The sequence below is a fragment of the Lissotriton vulgaris genome, chromosome 1_1 (genome assembly GCF_964263255.1).
Source record: "Lissotriton vulgaris chromosome 1_1, aLisVul1.2, whole genome shotgun sequence".
NCBI classification, from domain to species: domain Eukaryota; kingdom Metazoa; phylum Chordata; class Amphibia; order Caudata; family Salamandridae; genus Lissotriton; species Lissotriton vulgaris.
In genome coordinates, this window is record NC_141685.1 from 1,491,812,966 (window position 1) to 1,491,833,752 (window position 20,787).

At 43.0% G+C, this 20,787-nt stretch overlaps 1 protein-coding gene across 3 annotated transcripts in view; it reads left to right on the forward strand.

Annotated features, from left to right (window-relative positions):
* The window catches only part of PLXNB2 (plexin B2), a 629,238-nt gene that overhangs the window by 95,656 nt on the left and 512,795 nt on the right, over positions 1 to 20,787 (forward strand). The window contains exon 1 of one of the 3 annotated variants that reach the window (XM_086967394.1): positions 20,239 to 20,376. The exons of the other annotated variants lie outside the window; for them this stretch is intronic. The gene's annotated coding sequence lies outside the window, so the exon portion shown is untranslated. Of the gene's footprint in view, positions 1 to 20,238; positions 20,377 to 20,787 lie in introns of those variants that run through there. 3 annotated transcript variants of the gene reach the window in all.

Below are 20,787 nucleotides of genomic sequence, written 5' to 3' on the forward strand. Positions count from 1 at the left end.
AAAGGGTAAAGCACGAAAAAAGAAAGGAAAGCAGGAAAGAAATTTCAAATGAGGATGGAGAATAAAGGATATAGAAAAATAAGAGGAATGAAAATGGACCGGAAGGATGTAGTTGAGGCGGGCAGGAAGAAGGGAGAGAGCATGCTGGAGTGAAAAAAACTGGACAAAATTGTAAGAAAAAAGGAAAGAAAGGTGGTGATCGATTGAAAAGAACAGAAAAAGAAATACAACAATAATGTAAGATAAGGTACAAACTGAGAAATAGATTAAAAGCAAAGCAAGATGAAAACATTTGTAAAAAATTATGTACAGGAAATAAGGCAAAAGATGAAGGGGAAATGAAGATAACAGAATATTGAAAGATGTTAACAAGGACAAATCTGTAATAAAAACAAAGCTAGGAAGAAGGAAGCAAAGATAGAAACAAAATGAAAAGAAAGACATATGAATGAAAAATGTAAACGAGGATAGATTTGCGCCTTAGGAAGATATTACTGCATTGATTAACCTTCTAAAATACATCTGAATGCCCACTCTCCTCACTGCATCGTGTCTGCATGATTATCTGTACCACAGCTGTCTGTGAATATATAAACGCACCACCTTCCTCCCTATTGAAGAGGGAAAGCACCTGGCAACCGGTCAATTAAATCCGTAACTATACCCTCCTGTCTAAATAGCTGGCTCTGCTTTACTTTCAGAGTCTGTGAAGTCTCGGTCTAGATTCCTTAAAGTACTGTCAAAATTCGCCCATCTAAAGGATAGTGGATATTTTTAACATTTCCCTGCCTAGTTTCTTTTTATGAGTGGGGGGGGGATTAAAGTAGGCTATCAGAAAAATATATTTTAGAATGCAATCTCTTAATTATAATTGTCTCCATTTAAAAAATAAAGGCTGAGAATATTTTTCATATGAACTGGTTTTCTTTCAGATAATTTTCAAAATGAAAGCTGTCTGCAAAATTGTGATCCAGATCACTGACATATAGGGCAAGTGTATTTTAATCTTTATACATTTAAAAAAGATATCGACAATATGATAGAGAGCTATGGAAAAAAATGTACGTACTTTCATAACCTTCGTGGTCTCTGTCTTCTATTTTGAGTGTTGTATGTAAGAGTTATGACTGTGCATTGTCTGAATAGTGAACCACATTCCAATTCTTGCAAATTCGTAATTTATACATTTACTTACTGTCCTGTCTAGGGTTAGAACAATATTGAAGTCTGCGTTTATGCAAATGGTGGCTTTTTGATTGCAGTCAAGTCAAACCACTTAGCAAGTAATGATTTTTCACCAGAGAGTGCTATCCACAAATAATTGAGGTGTAGTGATACACGATCATTAATTTAAATGTATAGATCCAATGGAAGATTGGATATGTTAGAAAATAACCTGACATTATTAGACTACAGATCAGCTGTGACTATATTTTTCCCCATATTTTGGATGTTGAGCAAATGGTGTAGTCTTGTTTGTGATCATGGAGCTATTGTCACATAATAACTAAAATTAATTCCGAATTATGACCTGGTTTGATTAACCCTTATAGCCTTCTGATAACTTTTGATTGTTTCAGATCCTAAATTGCCAGAGGCATCCTTGTACCTTTACTGAGAAACCCTTGTTTATGTAAGCTCTTAGCAACGTTTGGACAGTGCCGAACATTAGGCTGTTGAGAACTTTCAGCAAAAAATAATGATTAATCAACTTTCCTAAAGCATGATTCTTGTTTCTAAATGTATAGCATGATGCCTGTTTTCTGCATAGCTTTTTATTTTTGAGGTACACAGACAGTGATAGCAGTGGCCTATTGTGCTTTTGTAAACGGACACATGGATTAATGTGTGGTTTTGACAACTACTGCTGGCCATGAAAGAATAGTCAGATTTTTATGTCTGCGTATGACTTTTTTTTGTTATATTTATTTTCTGGTTATCTGCTCTGTTCACTTTTAATAGTCCATTCCACACCTCCCGCCTTTGTCTCCGCATTAACACCCTAAAATATCTGCACTGCTGTGTTCTACTGAATTAATCAAAAATGCATAATTCTGCTGCACCAAACAGTACTATACTCCCTTGATTACATATATCATGTTTTCTCATTTTAACTTTTAAAGAAGTGATGCCCACAAATGCAAAAAATACAGGATAAGTCTAGATAATTAAACTTAATGTGCAGAACTGTTTTTAAGGGACAAAAGAGATGGAGATGCAGGTACGGTCTCATAATACATTTTTCATCCTGAGGAGCGACTGTGTGTATCTATTAACCCTAAAATGTGGCCACACATATATCTTTCTTTGGAGATGGAGAGTGCATCCATATATGTAGAGATTATTTGCTTGTTTTTCCAGGCATTTTGAGGGTGTTTTCTCTCTGTAGGATCTGCCAACGGTTGCTAAAGCTCTGATCAGCAGCAGTGCTATTTTTTTCTTTTTAAATGTCACAAAGGAAGCTGCGATTTCTCCCTCCAGACATGCCTGCGCTTTCAGCCTTGATACAGACAGACGCCCCAGTTAAATTAATAAAGGCGCTCTATGCTCATGCACAAGATGCACGTATATCAGGGGTGGTAAAAGCTCGACTGGAGTGGCAGAGAGATTTAGGTAGGAACATTGACAATAATGGATGGCGATACTGTTCTAGGACAAAGGAGATATTGCTCAATGGGAGACGCCGGCTAATACCATTCAAATTCATAAACTGTTTATTTCACACCGGAGCGACTGTTCCGATACGGATTGTGCGACCCTGCAGAATGCCAATGATGTCGGGAGCGAGAAGTCTGGTTTATACATGCTGGTTGGTATTGGTCAGGGATACACACATTCTGGGAAAAGATCTTCATAGAGCTGGGAGTAATTGCGAGCTGTCCCATAGAAATTGACCAATGCTGGCTATACTAGAATATGACAAGTTGATAGACAAGACAGTTCGGAAGCTGGTAGTGGCGATGCGTTGGGCTAGAGGCCCCATCCCGGCACTTGAGGAGTGTCATTTGGATATGGTATACTGCAATACACAATCAGATGTATATAGCAAACTCCTGCCACCCCAGAGCCGCCCTAAAAATTACTGAACTCCATATCAAGAATACTTAGAGGGGGTAGACACAGGAGACCTAGAGGTGAAGCGGGAGTAAATAACCAAAATGGCTAGTTATTGGCCGGGAAAACGAGTAATGTGAATTGTATTACACTATGTTTGAATTATGAATACAGAAGGAATGGGGCCTGAACCGATAAAAGGGGACATATGCTGTAAGAGAATCTATGCGGAGGTTGTTTATCCTATACTGGGTCGAAGGAATGCTATCATGACATACTTGCCCAAGAACCCAGAGTGCTTCTTTCTTGAAGATATGGATATTATGAATAGTGATTTTTACTAAACCATAACATGCAGATATGTTGTTGTAATATTGATCTATGATGTATCCAGCCAGACTGTATCCTTTTGACGAATTGTCAATAAATTAAATTTAAAAAAAGGAAGCTACGATTTCTCATTAACACCTTGCCTGTGGCAGGAATTCCAGCCCAGAGCTGGACATTCCCATTGCGGGCGTGGTCGTGACAGAACCATGCCGTCATGAGCACAGCCCAACCGTGACTCATGACGGCATGGTTCTGTCACGAGCATCGAAGGGGTTAAGCAATATTTTTTGATGTCTGCTTTGGAGAATGAACAGGCTTAGTATAAAACTGGTGGTGTTCTCATTCCATTCATCTTAAAATTTCATTTTTAATTTTTCTTGATTATTCAGTTTTTTGTGGTTAGAATGTGCATTGTACTACAATAGTGTAGGAATAGAACAAAAACAGCAGTATCGCCCAACTGTATTAAATATCCAAAGCTAGAAATTATCTGGTCATGTGATATTGAATATATTGGCCTTTGGCCTTTGGTAACTGCTCATGCGGTAGGAGTAGTTTCTTAGGCACACCGAGAGAGAAGGAGGAGAGTAGGAGGCGGGAAGGAGAAAGTGATCAACAAGATACCTCAGTCATGGTTTACTAATTTCTCTTCAGAGTTTCTAAAGGTGGAGATAAACATGCACTATAAATGGTGATATCTGTGGCAACTTTGAGTTTCATGATGTCTGGTTGTTTCGAAAAGTAAATCATGGGTTCCAGATCTATTCGGGAGGGGATGGTTTGACACACAGCCTTCTTTTTTTAATACGTTTTGAATACGTATTGTTCTGAATTTTGGAACACAATTATCCACCAAGTTGACCCAAAGTTCAAGTCCATTCTGAGACACCTTGGCTGATCATAAAGAGCTTTCGTATTTCTCTTGCCATAGCTGTATTTCTCACAGTTAAATAATTTGCGGGGTTCGGACGTCCCCCGGTAGTCCTCCGCACATGCCCACCGTGACAGGCCGTCCGACGCATGGAAGGGATTAATTTCGATCCCTTCTTTGTAAAGACTAATACCAGTGGAGTACTAGTTAAGGTACCTATAGAGTTTGTTGTTTTAAATTAAAATAGACAACGATTCTTACCATCAAACACTTGGTAGAAACACGATTTCTGTATTTTGTAACTTCACAGAATATTGTACCTGTGAGACTTCTGAATAAATTAGTTAATTTGATTTTGCCCCAGAAAATCTTGCATCAAGTTGCTTTGCGTGATTGCATTTTAAGCCTTCACATTTTTTGGTGAGAGATGATCGAGTTTCATAACTGGGTAGATTTGTACAGAAGGTTTTTGTTTGGGTTTACTATTGTTTGGTACCAGCTTGGGATCTCCTAATATTTTAGTTCAATAAAAAAAAAAAGAATTCAAAACGGGTGTAGTCTGTATTAAAATACCCCTTCGCATCCAGTGCCTGGCCTGCCACACTGCGCACAACATGGCGAGCACAGAGATGACTTATAAAATAGTTTCCTACTGGTACCTTACTGCACACCTCTCCAGGCGTGGTGCCCGGGATGCATAAATGAATGCTTAAGAGCCTGCGGTGGGTCAGGCACCTTAGTGTACCTATTCTTGCATTGCCCGTAGCTGGTCCGCTACTTAAGAACAAATCCTATAGGACATGGAAAGGGCCTTCAATACAACTATCCGAGGTTTCTGTCATACACTATACTGGGGCTTCCTAACCTCTTGACATATCCTCTGTGTTCGATTAGGGGGAGGCAGATTGTCCTGGCTTTAGGAGTAGATAATCAGGTCAAACTCTCCACCTGGGGCTCCGACAGGATCCCCCAACTACACAGCTTGATTACTTAACGATGGTACATTTTGGGGGATGGAAAAGCTATCCTTCACTGTAGAATCGAAACATGACTTACCCTGAACTGTGGGCCTCATTCATCACCGTCCTGTCCACTGAATTCAATGAACTGACTTGCCAAACTTATCTTAAGCTGTTGCACTTGCTCCCTTCGGCGCAGACGCCCGCTGGGTAAAGTCCCACCGTAAGGGCTGAATAATGGCCCTCGCTCACTCAGGTCCATCAATCGGGCCACCATACCGAAGATGTATGTCACTGATGCTACCCTTTTGGAAGGAGTAATGGTGGGTGTGGGGGGGGGGGGGGGGGGGGGGGGGAGATAAGTGGGATGTTTTAAGAGTTATGATTTTTGATTATGACTTGACGCTGCCAGCCTCAGCGTTGTAGGTGGACAGCTGCGTAGATCAACTGACTTGCTTCTGCTTTATGCAATAAACCGAATTGATAAAATACCCACTCGGTACATAAGAAAAGCATGTGATTTGCTGAAAATGTATTTTAGAAATGCTAATTTATCAAGTGAATCCTTGGGGTGCTTTGTTTTTTAGTTCTGGCTATCCATGGGGAGTGTCCTCGGCAGCGCCACCATGGATTTCAAACACAAGCCTATCACAGCCGGCACAACCTAATTAAAGTCCTACTTGGCAAAAGATTATCATGCTGTGCCTTTATTAGCACCTCATGTACATATGTTATTTCTAGCTAGCTTAATCATGTTTGTTTTCCCCAGGAGGATGATGTACATGTTGAAAATGTTAGTTGGTCTGCTTTCTGTTCTGAGCATAAACACAGCATGGCAGGCTGTATGTCTGTCTAATCTCCGTTATGTGCCAAATGAATCGTAGCTGGAGAATGCTTGAAGGATTTTATTTTCACTTATGGAAAAATTTGCTTTTGGTCACTGCAATATCGAAAATCAAAATATATGCATCTGGCTTCTAGAGCTCCAGAGTAAAGCAAATTATCTGGAATTATATTGAGGTGCTGTGTATGCAGTTGAGGATTATGTTGGAATGACGTTGAACTATGAATTGCTGCTGAGGGGTACAGCATTTCTAATTGACCTCAAATATAAGTTCATTTCTAAGCTGGCACGCTATTCTGGTTTCAAGAGGGTTTATAGTCCATCGGGAGTAGAAATATGGAGCACGGAAGTCCGATGTTTCCTGTAAGTGCAAGTAGATGGCAAGAGGTCAGCGATCACTTTGACGTTTTGGTAGATGGACTTGTTTTGAGAATACTCTGTAATTTATTTGGTTTTTCCACTTTCTCTCGTGTGTACAGTTGCCTGGGTGCTCCCCGGAAGGAGGCTTGAATCTTGTTTTCAAGCATTTTTATTACTGGTCACGAGACAGTTGGTGTTCCGACAGCAGTTGGCCTTTGGCAAAGCAGGGTAACTTTGCAAGCTAGATTGGTGGGTTTCTGGTAAAGTGCTCTTGTGAGTAAGGAAAGCTGTTGTAAATAAGACCATAGTTTTTCCTGGGTGCTAATTGTGAATTTACTGGAAGAGCTTCATAGTAAAAGCCAACCTAAGGGCAATCTAACGTTCCTGTAGATCCACTCCATCCGCGAGCCAGCTAAAAATCCTTAGATCAGCAAGAAGCTCTTATAACAAACAAATGAAGAGAGCTAAGGCAGACTATTTCAGATCCCAACTTAACCAAGCTGCAAATCGCCCCAAGAAACTTTTTGAACTGGTTAAACAACAATCGGTGGAAGCCCCTAACCGATTTGACTCTGAAGTCAGCCCTCCCTCATGTGGTGACCTGGCTGCTTTACAGAAAAATCAAGACTCATCAACATGGATCTGGAAACCAGGTGGGCTCTGCTACCCAATGGGTTTGCGCACCACCACCCCCACCCCCCCTCTGGCCTTACTAGACAAGTTTGAACCAAGTAGCCGGTGTATAAAGAACAATGCATCCTCGGACACCTTTAACCCCCTCAATGAAAGTGACATCAAAAAGGCTTTTCGGATATCAACCCCTTCAGCGTCCCGTTACCACCTTACATCTTTAAATAAATGAAGGATGCCATCCCTCCCATCTGGACAAAGATCGTCAATGCATCTTTGTCACAAGGCATGATCCCAGAATGCCTAAAAGCTGCACAGGTAACACCTATATTAAAAAAAACTACTGTAGACAGCGCTGATCTTAACAACTTCCGCCCTATCTCTAGCCTCCCCACACTAGCCAAATGCCTAGAAAAATGCATCGAGTCGCAACTCTGTGCGCAGATTGAAAATTTCCATCTCCTGGACCAACATCAATCTGGCTTTCGTAGTGGGCACAGCACTAAATCAGCTCACTCACACGATGGATGACATTTTAATAATGCTTGACCAAAATGAATCTTGCCTCCTTATCCTCCTCTACCTTTCCTCTGCGTTTGACACGGTCAATCACGTCAACCTCCTAGCCATTCTGGAGCACTCTATGGGCCTCTCTGGTCAGGTGCTGCAATGGTTCTCGTCCTTCCTCCAGCACAGACCCCAAAGAGGGAAGGCAAACCACTCTCTCCCAGCCGTCACCAGTTTCCATGGGGGTTCCCCCAGGGTCCAGACTATCTCCCATACTCTTCAACCTGTTCCTGGAACCATTAGCTAATTAACTAAATTCCATGGACATTCTCTTCCATATGTATGTAGATGACACCAAACTCTATCTGAAAATCTCCTCCCCGGATAACATCACTTCACTGAACTCCACCCTATTGACTACATAAAAATGGTTAACTGAGAACCACCTCCTGCTAAACACCTCCAAACAGAATTTCTAATTTCTCACCCGAAACACACTCCTAAAATCGACCTCTGGATGAACCAACTGTCTGCCTTCAAATGCTCCCCCCACATTATTGACACTGCTAAATCTCTAGGAATCACCCTGGACAAGCGCTTGAACATGAAGACTCATATCAGCAATGTGTGCAAGGGAGCTAATTACCTTCTGAGGATATTCGGTAATCTCAAACCTTTCCTACTTCAAGCTGACTTCAAGCAAGTGGTCCAAGCTCGTGTTTTGCTGAGGCTTGACTATGGCAGTGTTACGCTCTGTGGCCTGCCCAAATATACCTTGGCCCCCCTATGGGCATCATTGAATGCGGCAGCCAGATTGGTTACGGGCACCAAGCGAAATGCTCACCTCTCCCCAGTCTTAAAATCCCTAAACTGGCAGCCCTACGAAGCAAGAATACAGCTAAAGATTGCCTGCCTGCCTATCTAAACAAAGCCCTCCACTTCAAAACCCCAACTATCTAGCGCAAAAGCTAGAACTATCCGGAGGGGGTAGACCGTCTAGGAGTGCTAACTCTCTCCTTCTGAAACCTCTGATATTTCGCAAAAAGAGAACATGCCAACAAGCTTTCTTGGGCTTTGCACCGAAAATCTGAAACTCTATTCTTGCTGGTTATGATATATTTTAACAAATAAATATTTCATGCAGGTAGGGCTCAAATTGACACCATGTAAATTCAGGGGCGGACAGCATCTCAGCAGAGTGGAAACAAGTGAGATTATTGCCAATTGATATGTATCCCAGATACTATACCAAAGCAATTTAATGTTTATACAACCAGGCAAATCCATCACAACATCTCGGAGAAAGAGCAGCATATCATCAGCATGAAATGCTGCAAAATGTGTTTGCCCATGGACCTCCATCCCATGATAAAAAATTTCTGGTGTGGGCACAACTGGCCAGAGGCTCCATTGCGATAGCAAATAATAAGGGAGCTATTAGACACCCCGATTTAGTCCTGTGTCCCACATCCTAGGGTTTAGATACCACCCTCCCAGTACGCACCTGCCCTAGGACCTGTATAGAGAAATGTGATCTTTCAAATAAATCTTGCACTCCAACCCATTCGAGTCATTAAAGAATATAAGAACTCCCAGCTTAAACTGTCGCAGGCAGCCTAAATCGCTATTGCCATGACAGCTGTCATCTCCTTATCCACAAAATCAGCATTTAAAAAGGGAGATGAGCCTCTGAATATTATATGCCGTATGACGCCCTGGAATAAAGCCCACTTGATCAGTATGAAAGAAAAAGGGCATATGTGGTAAGTCTGCTCACAAGAATATGACTTAAAATGTTATAATATACATTGAGCATAGACAGTGGCCATATAGAATCAAACCTCCATTGAAGGACAACCAGGTTTCAAAAAAGGAATGACCGGTGCCTCGCATATCTTCCAAGATGTAGAATAAATTTCCACCAATTTAGGAGCCAATTCGGTCTTGTATGCAGCAAAGAACTCTAAAGGTAAGCCATCTGCTTCAGGAACATTACCACGCGCCATGTTTATGGCAGCTCTAATTTCTTGTATAGTTATATACCCCTGCCCCCTAAATCATCTGCATCCTCATGCGAGAGGACCTGCAGTTGGCTTATTGATAAAACTCAATGTCCCGAGGTAGTGCGCTAGGCGCTGGAGCGCATAGGAAAGTTTAATCATTACGAAAGCAAGCATTAATAGCAGCTTGATTATATAATGCTTCATCTGAACCAGTCCAGCTCCAGAATCACGCGTGTGTGGCTTTTGCAGTGAAATATCATCATAAACTAAGAATCTGACTGAGCTGGATTTTGAAACAAAATTAGAATCGTTTACATTGTACAAAAATGCAACTTCGAGGTGGAGATGATGGGGGTAAAAATTCAGTTGTATTTAATTTGCTGCTTTAAGTGTTAAATGTCAAATTGGTATAGGACATCCTCTTTTGGCTTTTCATTCAGGCATGCTTGAAGTGGTACAATGCCTAGGATTCGGGAGATGCAGATGCATAACCGACTGCAGTGTACTTCATGGTGGATGGAGGCCGTATGTTAGGTTAAGAGGTCAGATACGTAGTCTGTCTAGATGGAAAACAAGCATTTAAAAGTCTTGCATTTATGAGAGTTTGAGCTATTGTAAATGATGCCTTTTATTTGTGGGGTTTTTAAAACCGATAAATAAAAGGCATGGTCATTTACAATGTCAATAGCTTAAACTCTCGCAAATGTGAGACCTATTGCATTGCAAATGCGTTCATGCTATTAACATTTTAAGTTTGAGATCGTGGCCTGCCTGCAGCTGCAGGCAGGACAAAGTTATTTGAGAAAATAGTGCTCGGAGGCTGTTATTAAAGTCTACCCAGCAACAACACACGTAATAGCGGGTGTCGCTATGGGATGTTGCAAAATGAGACTAGGCTGTACTAAGGAGGGACTACAAAGCCTATTGACCACAGAACAGCCAGAGTTTACTTTGGCCAATGACACAAGCCAATGAAAAATATGAGCGGAGAGTGGGCAGAGCTTCAAGTCCCTAGCTATATAGCATGTCTCAGAGAAACGCATGAGATGCTTAGGTTCACCTAAAAGGAAACCAGTTTAACCTATCAGGCCCTGACTTAATAAAAAAAATGCAGCAACTCTGATAACTGAAATCAAGCCCATTTGATTTCCCGGTCAGCTGGCCGTCCTACTAAAGGAGAATGCCAGTTAACCTAGTGAATAGGTGTATAAAAGGCCACAGTTCTAGAATAATCAAGGTGGCCTGTAATTTTACTTTAAGATTGAGAATTGTCATTTAGAACTTTAAAATTGGCTGAAAGAGTGGTGTTTTTTGGGAGGAATGTGATTGTGTATGCAATGTCTGTGGTGTCATCTTCAATGTCATGGTGGAGATCGTGGTCCATTAAGGTGTCCTATATCTTTTCGATTCAGGAATCGTATTTACCTACAACACATGACGCACGCATCTGCTTGACCCTACATACCACCTTGTTCCATGTATTTACTGAGAAATTCTCTGTACACATGACCTGCTTTTCTTATACTGTGGTCCTGTATTTGGGATGCACATCCAATCTGATCATAGGCCCAGGTATGGGATTTTCTTGCTTGTCCTTCCCACGAGGTATTGTTTTCATGTAACCTCATCTGAGAACCAGCAGTTCCCTTCCTCCATATGTTCCTTGATAGTTTTATAAAAACAAGCACAGAGAGAAGGCTTCATGCTGAAGGGTGTCTGTTCCCAAAAAACACTCATGCGTATAAGTAGTCAGCTCTTGGACTTGCGCAGACACAAGGGCTGTAATCTATTTTTTTTTATTTTTTTTTAAAAGGTATGCGGGGAAGGTTCTGCATTCTCCTCTCTAAACTGGAATCAAGACCTCTTTTCAGATAAGCTGTAAGTTCACTGCTCGGCATTTCTATAGTTACTGTGTTGGCTGTTTCCCTGTTTAAACAGGCAAATACTTTTACAACGAAGGCTGAATCATGCATGCCTTTACAATGAAGGCTTTACCACGAATTGGTCTTTCCACGCAAGCCTTTATCATTTATATTTACAACAGATACGCATTTACCATGCATGCTTTACAACGAAAATGTCTTTGTAAAGACATGAATGGTAAAGGCATATTCGTAGTAAAAGTTTTCGTTCTAAAGGCAAGCGTGCTAAAGACGCATTTGTGATATTGACAGCATAAAAAAGCAGGCAATGTTTTGGCAAGCATTTTTACGTCATACAATTGTTTTAACATGCAATAATTCTCATAGGAGTACTAAAACATATATTTTACGCTAAGATAGCATATAATTAACAACCATAACTGCTACAAGTCTTTGAGGGGTGTACACGGATTGCTGGAGGCAGCTATAGAGGAGTTTGGCTCTGGTTCACCCCCTCGGCCGTCACCAACCCAGCCGGACATTGGACATAGTTTTTTTTCTCGTCTCCCCATTGTTTCCTCCCCCCCCCCCCCCCCGTGATCCTGTGGCTACCTCCCCTTTCCAGCCTTTGCGTTAATATCTCTTATTGTGTAATCACTGTTTTTCTCATGTATATTCTGCTCCTGTAACTGATGTAATTTTGTAACCTGTAACTCTCTGATCCTCATGTAAAGCGCTCCGATCGATACCTCTGGGTCTAGCCAGCGCTATATAAAACTCTGCAAATAAATAATTGCCTGCAAGTTTTTCTGGGCGGTAGTTGCATCTTTGTACAGTCCCATCCACCATGTATGGTCCATAGGTGGGTTTGTGTGATTCTGGTCTATTTTCCCAACTGTGCAAGGGCACAGGCTATACCTACGATTCTTGAGACTATAGTAAATCTACTGGATGCTGTAAAAGAAATAGGGTGTGACAGTTGGAGGAGGTAGCATTAAGAGGCTGTTTAATTTAATTTGCTTAAAAATAGCCTAGCTTCACCCTGGCTTTTATGAGCAAGGTAATGTGACTATCCATTTATTCTTGGTCTACAATCCGGTTGGCAGAAGGCACTATTTTATTACTCAAATCTTTATTGAAATTCCCATTATATCATAAGTAAAAGGAAAACATTTTGAATGTTTTTGAACACAACAAGAATTGGCAAAGTCAATAGGTCTTGCCCATACAAGAGCTATTAGCTTTGCCAATGTGTTTTAGCCTTGTTGTACACCAGTGTGGCTGCTGGTCAGCATGCAAAAAGTATGTAGCGTACAGGAGAGTGGTGCGGAGTGTTGTGGTGTGTTGAGCAGAGTGAACGGGCTAGAGCGGAGTATGCATGGTGTGGTAGCTGACGGCCATTACGGACAACACATTTTCAATTGAAATGATCATTACATTTGCACAGAAATACAGTTTTACATATAAAACTATACAGCACACAGTTTCAGTTCGGTTTTTAACACAAACGATGATGTGTGGAAAAGGTATCACCAAGGGTATGGATTTGTTTTGATCGTAATCAAATATTTCTTTTCTCCACACTTCAGGATTTAATAAAAAAGTGTGCGTTGTGCTTTCTTAATTCTGATCTATTCTGAAATATTTGCACAGTTCATGTACAGACCTTTAAATGTTGTGTGCTAGAAAAATATAATCTTAAAACCTTTACTTCCACATGGGTACCCAGCAAAATTGCCATATAAATGCTCTTACTTTGAAGTCGTAGAAAGAAAAGTAAACACCATGCTTCCTCAGAAGACATAGCCTTAAATTTGATGGCTTTCTTTGAATGTGCAGCCAATGTGACAAGATGAGAACAAAACTTTCAAGGCCTGCTTACAGAAAGAGATTATTTGTGAAATAACACTAGGAGCAATGGTAAACAGGCTATGCTCCACAGGAGGTACAAAGACAGACTGGAGAACCTGAATCAAAGCCAGCAAATGGAAAGCGAGCAAATATGAGTTACAAATCACAAAGCCATTGGTTAGCAGTGGGTGGAGTGCATTCCCAAGGTAGCTTTCAGAATGTCCCTCAAGATGTCTTTGTAAACTTATGCTTCGACCAAAAAAGAGACACCTGTGTACTTATCCTAATAGCTGCTACTTGGTACGTAGTGTAGTATAATTAGGACACAAAGGTTTAGCTTGCACATGATGAAAGCTCTTACAGGAGCTGTCCTGAACTTGATGTTTATATAGAAATAGCATTTTGCCACCAAAGTGATTACAGGAGTTTTGCCGGAATTCAGATCAGAGCTAGTTCAAGTGTCCAGCGGTTTAGCAGCTGGGATACTGATGTCTGTATGATTGTCTTGGAAAATGCAGTGGTGTCTGATCAAGTTGATCCTTGAGGGATTAAGTAAGATTAAGACATTTGCATAAACGATTAACACAGAAACTTGTGTCGGAGGACCTGGAGACCTCTTCAGATGCTGAACTGGCAGAGAAGCAACTGTGCATGTCGCACCCACCCGAGCATGGTGGAGCGCAATCGACATCTGGCTTCTCAAAAAGGATGCAGGAAATTAGCTTGAACTGCAGCCTCCAGTAAAAATGAGGATGCAGCTCTTTACTTCCTAACAAGCTGTACTACACCTGGATATATTCTCTATTATACAGCTGCCTTGAGGTTGCATTTATGTGAAACCTTAAGAAGAGCATCATCTGAAGTGGGCAATTTCAAATTTCATCAGTTTAGAGAGCAGGATTTCAGAGAGGGGTGTAGGTGGAGTCAGAGGTGGGGCTAAATAAAATCCATGCCTTTCTTTATAATTGAACAGGAGATCCGCTTAGTCAAAGGAAACTCAATATGTGGATTGTAAAAAAGAATGGAATAGCATTATTTATAGCAGATATATTTACCTTTAACAAATGCTGCTGCCACCTTTCTGTGAGTGTCACATAGGAGGAGGTGCTAAAGGATATATTTGGGCTGATTCTAGCAGAGTAGGTTCCAGAGCTACGCGGCCCCGCATTTTGGTATCTGTTGTCAAGAACGCACCAACACTGAAAGCTACGTGGTTGGAATGACAAAAGAGCAAGGTATTTCGCTGCCCCAGTTTGGAGTTTGTGTGTGCTGCGAGAGTGGCAGACAGCAGGTTGCAGCGGGGAGCCGATTTGTAGAGGAAGAGCACGAAATGGCCTCTCTTCAGATTGGTCAGCGAAGAGTTACTCTGGCTGCTGTCGAATCATTCCACAAGAAATTCTAGACTTTGTGGTTGGAAAAGCTCCCTGCTTCTCGCTGTGCAAAGGGTTAAGTGTATTCTAGTCTGGGAAAGACATTCGGTAATGAATAAATTCACTCGAGCTGTCTGGACTCGTACACGAACCCCTTCCGGTGCGCCGCTGGGTTGTCTGTGGGTAAAGAGGCCCGGCCAGTTTCCTCTGTTCACTTAGCATGCAGCTTGACCGCCTGCTGTACCTCTCACGCACTGGCCTACTGCCAGGGAAGGGGCTCCATTTACAGCCGTGTTCCTCCTTCAGCCAGCTCTAGGGGTTCGCCAGCCGCACTCTCCGCGTCAGAACCTGTAATTAAGGAGGAGAGACCGGGAGTAGGCAGGCGTGTTTAGTTTCTCGCGTGGCGTTTGGCTTAGTGTAAATCGGCGTGTCCAGTGTTGGACCACGGTGTCCGACGCATGCCGGATGTTCAGGTTAAACACAGGCTGTTATGTATGTAAATCACTGTCGTGTACATCTCCTGTGGAGCTGGTCCTCCTAGAGTAGACCAATTTTGAAATCCTCTGACATAAAGATTTTCTTAAAAGTTGTTTTCAATGAAATGTTCAATCTAAAGCATATATTGTTCACTGTACATTTTGATTGGGAATTTGAATAACTGTGTCGTGTATTGCCAAATTAATGAATCTGAGGGTTAATTCTTCCTGAGTTTCTTTTGTTTTTAGCAGAGTTCCTGATTACAGCACACCGCAACCACAAGTGACATGTCGGCCCCATGTACCTGAATATACACGTGATAAGGTTTTACTTCTCAAGGAAGTGGGAACCCGTTGATGTGCATTGCTGAATACCCCCCTCTGTTAGCATAACTCAGTGTACTGGGGGTAAAGGCAAGAACTGCAGAAGGTTGGCGGGTTTGTGGGAGATGATCGCACCACTAAGCGACTGATTTAGCAAAGTCTGGGGCACTGCTGCCACCAGCCTCTCACGTTGCAAATGTAGGGCCAGTTGCTGTAAAGGCACCTGTCGCCCATTTAATAGTTGGAAACCACAGGCTATATACTATAAATGTGCATTGTGCAAGTGGTCTAACTTCCAAATGAGGAAGATGATGTAACAATAGATGCAGTGCGAGGACTAGTTGAGTAGACCATGACGATGAAGTAAAATAATTAATCTTCGTTATTGGTTAGTCTTAGTTATTTGTCATGATGCGTTTTTCAATACTAAGTCAAATGCATTAGCTTCTTTTTCTTGCCTTACTTGGCTCTTTTCCATTCGGCTCCACTTAGTATGTCAGGGATGTTTTTTGGAAGGCATTGAAGAAATAGCAAACTAACCTACCTCTAGCCAAATATATTGTGTGGGTAAAAAAAACCACACATTTCCATCACAACGAAGTGATGCGGTTACACCTCATGACAACACTTGAGTAGACCCTGAACTTGCAGTGCTGGGAAAAAGATAGAATAAAGCAGAGCATACAGGCAGTGCCGTAAGAGATGTACAACAAGCAAAAGTGAGTGTCACTTTTACACTCAGTTTTTAAAAGCATCGCAGGTGGCAGAGTAAGCCATTTCTTCCATTTTGCATTGCACTGCTTATTACCCTCACAAACGAGTCACTCACTCATTTGATACAAACCAAGTGATGATATGAATAGGTGAGCGCCACTCCACTGGAAACAAAGACCTTTCTGTGGACCTATTAAACATGTTGGCTCTCGCAGTGAAAGTCATGTTGGGAATATCTCTCATGAAGCACCCCAAACTACGCTATTTTGTATCCCGACAAAATTATCTGGGCATATCGTTGTCTGGTTCCCAAAGACTGATATTCTCTTGGATTATCATTAGGGACTTTATCCCCCTGCTAACCCCATCCCCTGCCCTCCTCTTCCCCAGGCCCTTAAATAAAAGGTACTTATTTTACAAAGAACATTGATTTTTAGGGCAGTTGCTACAAAACATCCTGCATTGTCTGCACCTAGGCCCAATGTGTGGGTAAGAGTCTGGGTCCGAACTGCTCACCAGCTATGCCCACCATGTCTGGATTTACTGGCTTGTTGAAGGATGAGTCCACATCTGAAGGGATCTAAATTCAGGGCTTTAAGTGGGCCGGGTCTCTCCGGGTCTGAGCACCGGCAGTTTTTTAAAAGGTAGGCTCGAAACGGGTCTGTTTCGGGCTCTGTTTTGAGCCCTGGCACAGGCAGACTGTCTTTTTTGCCGGACTGCAGTGACAGCCTGCTGTTGCTGCAGTCTGGGAAAAAGTGCCAGGGCACAAAACAGAGCCCGAGAGAGACCCGTTTAGAGACTGCAGGCACATCATGTGCGCTGCTGACGCTTCTTACACTGCTCAGTTCTCACTAGTGGAGAAGTGATGGCATGGTGAGCGTTGTAGGGGAACAGAAATCCTTTAAAGAGAGTCATTTTCTCTCTGGATTGCCCTTCTCTTTCTGAGACTCAGGTGCAGTGTTGTGGCGTCACCAGGACTTTAAGTGGAAGCTTTCTCAACATTATAGACAGGCCAAATTTGCTGCTTATTTAACTTTTGCAACTACCAACCATTTTCAAAGCCAATAGTCCTGACTTGTTGTAGGTCTGATGTTACTTGTTGTATCATATTTAGATGCAATGATACAAACAGCAAAATACAAGTCGGGCAGCACACTAAGCTAAGCACAGATTTTTAGTTTTACGAGTGTTAAGCCTCGCCCCTGATTACATTGGTCACACCCCTTTGAGAGACCCCCCAGTTTTTTTATCCCACTTAAAGCCCTGTCTAAATTCATCATGATTTGGGCAAGGAGACTACAGTTGTTTTTTTGTTTTATTTTATTGAGATCTCCACTGCTGCAATCTGGTCTTTGTCTCATGTTGTCTGTAAAACGGTTTGTCTTTAAGATGAGCTGTCTGTGGATTAACCAATCCACTTTCTCAAGTCTAAGGCAATCCACTTACTGTTCAGAGTGTAGAAGTCAGATACTACTTTGTGATGATGCACTGCTGCGTGACCTAGGCTGCCATTCACCAGTTGTTGCTGCAACATGACAGAGACTGTATGATGCAACAGAGTGCATCTTGATGGAGGTTGGCGTGGTTGAATGACACTGATTTGCATGCATTGCATTATGGCATAATTTGCTATTTTCCTATTAATGCATGGAATTATGCTTTTACACTTGATGGGAATTGTTAAGCTCTGGGCATTGCTGATGTACGGGCATCACTTTATAGATTTAAACACAGAGTACACTCTAGTGTATGTCCTACACAATGACTGTGTCATGTGGTGCTGCTATAGTGCTAACAACTCTTAATTCAGTGGAGGGGGAGCAGGACTTTTGCAGGGCAGGGGATTTCAGGAGGTGTTTCACAACCGGAGGTAACTACTAACCCTGGGCGTAGTTTGTGTAATAGCACTACGCGAACTGCGGTAGGGAAAATGCTGTTCGCACTGATTGCATAGTGCTGGATGCTTGACCGCACTGTGCAATCATTGCAAACAGCATCTTGCACAGTGCAAGCAGTTGTTTTCTGCCGCTAGAATGTATTTGTACTCGAGCGACAGCTTTCTCAAAACGGACTTCTAGTTTCTCATCGCGAACGGTCGCGAGCATACGCAACCACTCTCAATGAGAAACCTGACCTCCCCGCGTTGAGAATCTCGTCGGGAGGTTTATGTTCCACGCTCTCGATTGGCAACTTGATGTTACTGATCACAAACGAGAAAAAAGTCTCGCCGGGGTGTTGATTTTGCTCGCTTCCGGTCGCCAATTTGACGCTGAGGACCGCGATCAAGCTAAAAATGCCTGCTACGCTACTCTATTTTGCACTCTGCTACGTGCAATTCACGTAGTATGTAGTAGCGCAAACTACGCACACTCTCTGCAATCGTAGTGTAGTACTACGCCCAGGGTTAGTAACTACACTGCGACCAAAGTAGCTATTGTCCATAAAATGAACAGATCACGCAGACTCAATTTGTGAAAAATGGGCTTGTGGTCCAGGTCGGACTGGGAACCACAACAGGCCCTGGCAAAGTGCTTGGCCGGCCCCCCACTAGGGGGGGCCGGACGAGCACTTTGCTTATAAGGCTTACTGTTCACTCCCAGTGATTTAATAGTTGATTATTGTGATACCTAGGCGTACTCTATCACCCTCTTTAAAAATGCTACATCAATATCTGCTCTAAACTTCTAATGCAGGTGAATTTTGTGACGTGTCTATTAGCCTTACTTGATAAAGGGTGGGAGAACCAAGCGTTGCCCGATCGAAATGGCAGCTGCTCATTTAAAAACTGTTTCAAACGGTTTCTACCAGCTGCAGCATACTCTACTGCTTTTAGCCAGTGGACTAAGCATGCCCTGGCACGGGTGAAGCAGAGATGAGAGATTGGGGTGGGGGGTTGTTCTGGGTAACAATGGGCTCTGAAACAACATTGGACACGGGTCACAAGATGGCTCTGGAGTCACTTGGCATTTAATTTGCAGCAATTTAATATAAAAATGGCAGCAGGTGTGTCCATTTGGAAACCACTTGTAACTGGTTAACTATAATTTCCACTGGGATTGAACGTGTTTTAAATGCAGTTGCATTTTAAATTGTAATTACATTTACATTATTTTCTCTAATGTAACTGTGGAGAAATAGCCTGCATGTATTTTTAGAATCTCAATCCTCGTCCAGAGTTAAAATCTGAGATGCATTTGCGGCAGATTCATGTGTACGTAGCAAAAGCTGCGGCATCTGAATTGTACTTTTTTCACTGGCTTGATTATCGGGAACAACTGATTTAAGTTCTGGTTGCGCCAAGTCACAGAACTAACGTACAAACTTGAATAGAAGACAGCCAAGACAATTACACCTACAATACACTGATCTGACAAGTGAAATCGTAAAACTGAATAAGTGGTGCCCAGATCCAGCCCGTGTTATAAGGTGCAGTTTTGGTAACTGCAATAAAGGCATCCCTCCCAGTGCGTTCTATCTTTATTTTAAGTTGACCTCCGTTGTCTGTACTGCATCCCCCCCCCCCCCCCCCCCCCCCCCCCCCCAGGTCTGCCTTCACCCACATAGAAGAGTGGATAGGTGGGGGGGGGGGGGGGGGGGGGGCGGTGCCTTGTGTGGAGCAGGTGAGCCCTGGGCCCTCCGAGTGGCTGCAGAGTGTGTGATCCGGGGAGTGCGCTGCTGCACCGGCCACGCGCTGTGGAATGTGGCCCGGGCGCTCCTGCCTCCAGCTCTGCTTTCCTTGTCGGCGGCGGCCGCGTCATGTCCTCCGCCTCCCCTCCCAGGACTTGTCGGGGCACATCTGGTTCGCATTCTGCTCGCGGCGAGGCGTCTCCCTGCCCCTCTTCCGGGTTTCCTCAAGCACCGAGGGGCGTCGGTCGTGCAGCGCACGGCGGATTTGCAAAGTACCTTTTTTTGCCTGCACGGCGTTCCGTACCGAAGAAGCCTCCCGGAGGAAGGATGGCTCCCAGGCTAGCCAGGGCGGGTGCACGCCTCTCGTGCTAGTGCGCCGCTCGCATCAGTGGGAAATTAGATCCCGTCCGCCTCGCAGCTGCGCGCGCCTTGTTTACACTCGCTCTGTTTGTCGATGGGCATTGCTCTTGCCGGAAGTCCTCCCCGAATCCTGGGTGGGTGCAGGAGTACACCCAGAGTTCACGTTTTATTTGGAAGCGTTCCGCCGCTGCTCTTTTGACTGAAGTATCTGGCTGGGAAAGAGGTTGGCGAGAGGTAAGCGTTTTCATTCACATTTGCGCGCGCTGATGAGGTGAAGCAGAATGGGCAGCCCGGCGTCCACATCAAAACAGAAGACCAGCGGCGCAGGCTTTGTTGTTGTAGGCATAAGATGCAGGCGCATGCCTGAACAAGAAGGATTTCTAACTTTTAGAACAATGTTGACACCTTTCTAATGTAAAAAAAGAAAAAGGCACCAAAATTAGTAAATCTGGATCACGTGTTTGCTCTCCTACCACAGATTGATGAAAAGCAAACCTTATAAGCACCTGCAAAATGTCTGTTCAAAGTAGACAAAGCGATATTCGCATGGTCCGAGATAATGAAATAGGAATGACAGTGCCATCCATGCAAAGTATGTTCACCAGCAGAAAAGAGGATGTTAACCTCCTTGTTTATTTTATTAAT